Consider the following 7,500-nt stretch of genomic DNA (forward strand, 5'->3'; position numbering starts at 1 on the left):
TTGGTGATCATCATCATCATCACTGTTGTTGTCTTGGTGATCACCATCATCATCATCATCACTGTTGTTGTCTTGGTGATCATCATCATCATCACTGTTGTTGTCTTGGTGATCACCATCATCATCATCATCATCATCATCATCATCATCATCATCATCATCATCATCATCATCACTGTTGCTGTCTTGGTGATCATCATCATCATCACTGTTGTTGTCTTGGTGATCACCATCATCATCATCATCACTGTTGTTGTCTTGGTGATCATCATCATCATCACTGTTGTTGTCTTGGTGATCACCATCATCATCATCATCATCATCATCATCATCATCACTGTTGCTGTCTTGGTGATCATCATCATCATCACTGTTGTTGTCTTGGTGATCATCATCATCATCACTGTTGCTGTCTTGGTGATCATCATCATCATCATCACTGTTGCTGTCTTGGTGATCATCATCATCATCACTGTTGTTGTCTTGGTGATCACCATCATCATCATCATCATCATCATCATCATCATCATCATCATCATCATCATCATCATCACTGTTGCATCTTGGTGATCATCATCATCATCATCACTGTTGTTGTCTTGGTGATCATCATCATCATCACTGTTGCTGTCTTGGTGATCATCATCATCATCATCACTGTTGCTGTCTTGGTGATCATCATCATCATCATCATCATCACTGTTGCTGTCTTGGTGATCATCATCATCATCATCACTGTTGCTGTCTTGGTGATCATCATCATCATCACTGTTGTTGTCTTGGTGATCACCATCATCATCATCATCACTGTTGTTGTCTTGGTGATCACCATCATCATCATCATCACTGTTGCTGTCTTGGTGATCATCATCATCATCATCATCACTGTTGTTGTCTTGGTGATCATCATCAGTCATCATCATACTGTCTTGTATCATCATCATCATCACTGTTGTTGTCTTGGTCTCATCATCATACTGTTGTTGTCTTGGTGATCATCATCATCATCATCACTGTTGTTTCTTGGTCACCATCATCATCATCATCACTGTTGCTGTCTTGTGATCATCATCATCATCATCACTGTTGTTGTCTTGGTGATCATCATCATCATCACTGTTGTTGTCTTGGTGATCATCATCATCATCACTGTGTCTTGGTGATCACCATCATCATCATCATCACTGTTGCTGTCTTGGTATCATCATCATCATCATCACTGTTGTTGTCTTGGTGATCATCATCATCATCACTGTTGTTGTCTTGGTGATCATCATCATCATCACTGTTGTTGTCTTGTCACCATCATCATCATCATCACTGTTGCTGTCTTGGTGATCATCATCATCATACTGTTGTTGTCTTGGTGATCATCATCATCATACTGTTGTTGTCTTGGTGATCATCATCATCACTGTCTGTCTTGGTGATCACCATCATCATCATCATCATCACTGTTGCTGTTTATCATCATCATCATCATCACTGTTGTTGTCTTGTCATCATCACTGTTGTGTTTGGTGATCAGTCATCATCATACTGTCTTGTGATCATCATCATCATCATCACTGTTGCTGTCTTGGTGATCACCATCATCATCATCACTGTTGCTGTCTTGGTGATCACCATCATCATCATCATCACTGTTGCTGTCTTGTATCACCATCATCATCATCACTGTTGTTGTCTTGGTGATCACCATCAATCATCAATGTAGTGTTTATCAGTCATCATCATACTGTTGCTGTCTTGGTGATCACCATCATCATCATCACTGTTGCTGTCTTGTGATCACCATCATCATCATCATCACTGTTGTTGTCTTGGTGATCACCATCATCATCATCATCACTGTTGCTGTCTTGGTGATCACCATCATCATCATCACTGTTGCTGTCTTGGTGATCACCATCATCATCATCACTGTTGCTGTCTTGGTGATCATCATCATCATCATCATCACTGTTGTTGTCTTGGTGATCATCATCATCATCATCATCATCACTGTTGTTGTCTTGGTGATCATCATCATCATCATCATCACTGTTGTTGTCTTGGTGATCATCATCATCATCATCACTGTTGTTGTCTTGGTGATCACCATCATCATCATCACTGTTGTTGTCTTGGTGATCATCATCATCATCACTGTTGTTGTCTTGGTGATCACCATCATCATCATCACTGTTGTTGTCTTGGTGATCACCATCATCATCATCATCACTGTTGTTGTCTTGGTGATCACCATCATCATCATCACTGTTGTTGTCTTGGTGATCATCATCATCATCACTGTTGTTGTCTTGGTGATCACCATCATCATCATCACTGTTGTTGTCTTGGTGATCCTCAATATCACTGCTGGTATCTTGGTGATCATCATCATCATCATCATCATCATCATCATCATTACTGTTGTTGTCTCTGTGATCGTCATCATCATGATCACTGTTGTTGTCTTAGTGATCATCGTCATGACACTTGTTGTCTTGGTGATCATCATCATCATCATCATCATCACTTTTGTTGTCTTGGTGGTGATCATCATCATCATCACCACTGTTGTTGTCTTGTGGTCATCATCATCATCATCATCATCATCATCATCATCATCATCATCATCATCATCATCATCATCACCACTGTTGTTGTCTTGGTGATCATCATCATCATCATCATCATCATCATCATCATCATCATCATCATCATCACCACTGTTGTTGTCTTGGTGATCATCATCATCATCATCATCATCATCACCACTGTTGTTGTCTTGGTGATCATCATCAGTCTCATTATACTGTAATGTAATGTAGTGTTTGTCAGTCTCATTATACTGTAATGTAATGTAGAGTTTGTCAGTCTCATTATACTGTAATGTAATGTAGTGTTTATCAGTCTCATATACTGTAATGTAATGTAGTGTTTATCAGTCTCATTATACTGTAATGTAGTGTATATCAGTCTCATTATACTGTAATGTAATGTAGTGTTTATCAGTCTCATTATACTGTAATATAGTGTTTATCAGTCTCATTATACTGTAATGTAGTGTTTATCAGTCTCATATACTGTAATGTAATCAGTCTCATATACTGTAATGTTGTTTATCAGTCTCATATACTGTAATGTAGTGTTTATCAGTCTCATATACTGTAATGTAGTGTTTATCAGTCTCATATACTGTAATGTAGTGTTTATCAGTCTCATATAATGTAATGTAGTGTTTATCAGTCTCATTATAATGTAATGTATATACTGTAATGTGTGTTTATCAGTCTCATATACTGTAATGTAGTGTTTATCAGTCTCATTATACTGTAATGTAGTGTTTATCAGTCTCATATACTGTAATGTAATGTCTCATATACTGTAATGTAGTGTTTATCAGTCTCATTATACTGTAATGTAGTGTTTATCAGTCTCATATACTGTAATGTAGTGTTTATCAGTCTCATATACTGTAATGTAGTGTTTATCAGTCTCATATACTGTAATGTAGTGTTTATCAGTCTCATATACTGTAATGTAGTGTTTATCAGTCTCATTATACTGTAATGTAGTGTTTATCAGTCTCATATACTGTAATGTAGTGTTTATCAGTCTCATATACTGTAATGTAATGTAGTGTTTATCAGTCTCATATACTGTAATGTAATGTAGTGTTTATCAGTCTCATTATAATGTAATGTAATGTAGTGTTTATCAGTCTCATTATACTGTAATGTAATGTAGTGTTTATCAGTCTCATCTACTGTAATGTAATGTTTATCAGTCTCATATACTGTAATGTAATGTAGTGTTTATCAGTCTCATATACTGTAATGTAGTGTAGTGTTTATCAGTCTCATTATACTGTAATGTAATGTAGTGTTTATCAGTCTCATATACTGTAATGTAGTGTTTATCAGTCTCATATACTGTAATGTAATGTAGTGTTTATCAGTCTCATCATAATGTAATGTAGTGTTTATCAGTCTCATTATACTGTAATGTAATATAGTGTTTATCAGTCTCATTATACTGTAATGTAATGTAGTGTATATCAGTCTCATTATACTGTAATGTAGTGTTTATCAGTCTCATTATACTGTAATGTAATATAGTGTTTATCAGTCTCATTATACTGTAATGTAGTGTTTTTCAGTCTCATATACTGTAATGTAGTGTTTATCAGTCTCATATACTGTAATGTAGTGTTTATCAGTCTCATATACTGTAATGTAGTGTTTATCAGTCTCATATACTGTAATGTAGTGTTTATCAGTCTCATATACTGTAATGTAGTGTTTATCAGTCTCATATACTGTAATGTAGTGTTTATCAGTCTCATATACTGTAATGTAGTGTTTATCAGTCTCATTATACTGTAATGTAATCAGTCTCATATACTGTAATGTAGTGTTTATCAGTCTCATATACTGTAATGTAATGTTTATCAGTCTCATAATGTAATGTAGTGTTTATCAGTCTCATATACTGTAATGTAGTGTTTATCAGTCTCATTATACTGTAATGTAATCAGTCTCATATACTGTAATGTTTTTATCAGTCTCATATACTGTAATGTAATGTAGTGTTTATCAGTCTCATATACTGTAATGTAATGTAGTGTTTATCAGTCTCATTATAATGTAATGTAATGTAGTGTTTATCAGTCTCATTATACTGTAATGTAATGTAGTGTTTATCAGTCTCATATACTGTAATGTAGTGTTTATCAGTCTCATATACTGTAATGTAATGTAGTGTTTATCAGTCTCATATACTATAATGTAATGTAGTGTTTATCAGTCTCATTATACTGTAATGTAATATAGTGTTTATCAGTCTCATTATACTGTAATGTAATGTAGTGTTTATCAGTCTCATTATACTGTAATATAGTGTTTATCAGTCTCATTATACTGTAATGTAGTGTTTATCAGTCTCATTATACTGTAATGTAGTGTTTATCAGTCTCATTATACTGTAATGTAATGTAGTGTTTATCAGTCTCATATACTGTAATGTAATGTAGTGTTTATCAGTCTCATATACTGTAATGTAATGTAGTGTTTATCAGTCTCATTATACTGTAATGTAATGTAGTGTTTATCAGTCTCATATACTGTAATGTAATATAGTGTTTATCAGTCTCATTATACTGTAATGTAATGTAGTGTTTATCAGTCTCATATACTGTAATGTAATGTAGTGTTTATCAGTCTCATATACTGTAATGTAATATAGTGTTTATCAGTCTCATTATAATGTAATGTAATGTAATGTAGTGTTCATCAGTCTCATTATAATGTAATATAGTGTTTATCAGTCGCATTATACTGTAATGTAATATAGTGTTTATCAGTCTCATTGTAATGTAATGTAGTGTTTATCAGTCTCATATACTGTAATGTAGTGTTTATCAGTCTCATATACTGTAATGTAGTGTTTATCAGTCTCATATACTGTAATGTAGTGTTTATCAGTCTCATATACTGTAATGTAGTGTTTATCAGTCTCATACTGTAATGTAATGTAGTGTTTATCAGTCTCATATACTGTAATGTAGTGTTTATCAGTCTCATATACTGTAATGTAGTGTTTATCAGTCTCATTATACTGTAATGTAGTGTTTATCAGTCTCATATACTGTAATGTAGTTTTATCAGTCTCATATACTGTAATACTGTAATGTAATGTAGTGTTTATCAGTCTCATATACTGTAATGTAGTGTTTATCAGTCTCATATACTGTAATGTAATGTTTATCAGTCTCATTATACTGTAATGTAATGTGTTTTATCAGTCTCATTATACTGTAATGTAGTGTTTATCAGTCTCATTATACTGTAATGTAGTGTTTATCAGTCTCATATACTGTAATGTAGTGTTTATCAGTCTCATATACTGTAATGTAATGTAGTGTTTATCAGTCTCATATACTGTAATGTAATGTAGTGTTTATCAGTCTCATTATACTGTAATGTAATGTAGTGTTTATCAGTCTCATTATACTGTAATGTAGTGTTTATCAGTCTCATATACTGTAATGTAGTGTTTATCAGTCTCATATACTGTAATGTAATGTAGTGTTTATCAGTCTCATATACTGTAATGTAATGTAGTGTTTATCAGTCTCATATACTGTAATGTAATATAGTGTTTATCAGTCTCATTATACTATAATGTAATGTAGTGTTTATCAGTCTCATTATAATGTAATGTAGTGTTTATCAGTCTCATTATACTATAATGTAATGTAGTGTTTATCAGTCTCATATACTGTAATGTAGTGTTTATCAGTCTCATATACTGTAATGTAATGTAGTGTTTATCAGTCTCATATACTGTAATGTAATGTAGTGTTTATCAGTCTCATTATACTGTAATGTAATATAGTGTTTATCAGTCTCATTATACTATAATGTAATGTAGTGTGTTTATCAGTCTCATATACTGTAATGTAATATAGTGTTTATCAGTCTCATTATACTATAATGTAATGTAGTGTTTATCAGTCTCATATACTGTAATGTAATGTAGTGTTTATCAGTCTCATATACTGTAATGTAATATAGTGTTTATCAGTCTCATTATACTGTAATGTAATGTAGTGTTTATCAGTCTCATTATACTGTAATATAGTGTTTATCAGTCTCATTATACTGTAATGTAATGTAGTGTTTATCAGTCTCATTATACTGTAATGTAGTGTTTATCAGTCTCATTATACTGTAATGTAATGTAGTGTTTATCAGTCTCATTATACTGTAATATAGTGTTTATCAGTCTCATTATACTGTAATGTAGTGTTTATCAGTCTCATTATACTGTAATGTAATGTAGTGTTTATCAGTCTCATTATACTGTAATATAGTGTTTATCAGTCTCATTATACTGTAATGTAGTGTTTATCAGTCTCATTATACTGTAATGTAATGTAGTGTTTATCAGTCTCATTATACTGTAATGTAATGTAGTGTTTATCAGTCTCATTATACTGTAATGTAATGTAGTGTTTATCAGTCTCATATACTGTAATGTAATGTAGTGTTTATCAGTCTCATATACTGTAATGTAATATAGTGTTTATCAGTCTCATTATACTGTAATGTAATGTAGTGTTTATCAGTCTCATTATACTGTAATGTAATGTAGTGTTTATCAGTCTCATTATACTGTAATGTAATGTAGTGTTTATCAGTCTCATATACTGTAATGTAGTGTTTATCAGTCTCATATACTGTAATGTAATGTAGTGTTTATCAGTCTCATATACTGTAATGTAATGTAGTGTTTATCAGTCTCATATACTGTAATGTAATGTAGTGTTTATCAGTCTCATTATACTGTAATGTAATGTAGTGTTTATCAGTCTCATATACTGTAATGTAATATAGTGTTTATCAGTCTCATTATACTATAATGTAATGTAGTGTTTATCAGTCTCATATACTGTAATGTAATGTAGTGTTTATCAGTCTCATATACTGTAATGTAATATAGTGTTTATCA

This window comes from Oncorhynchus keta, chromosome 18, assembly GCF_023373465.1.
Source record: "Oncorhynchus keta strain PuntledgeMale-10-30-2019 chromosome 18, Oket_V2, whole genome shotgun sequence".
NCBI classification, from domain to species: Eukaryota; Metazoa; Chordata; class Actinopteri; order Salmoniformes; family Salmonidae; genus Oncorhynchus; species Oncorhynchus keta.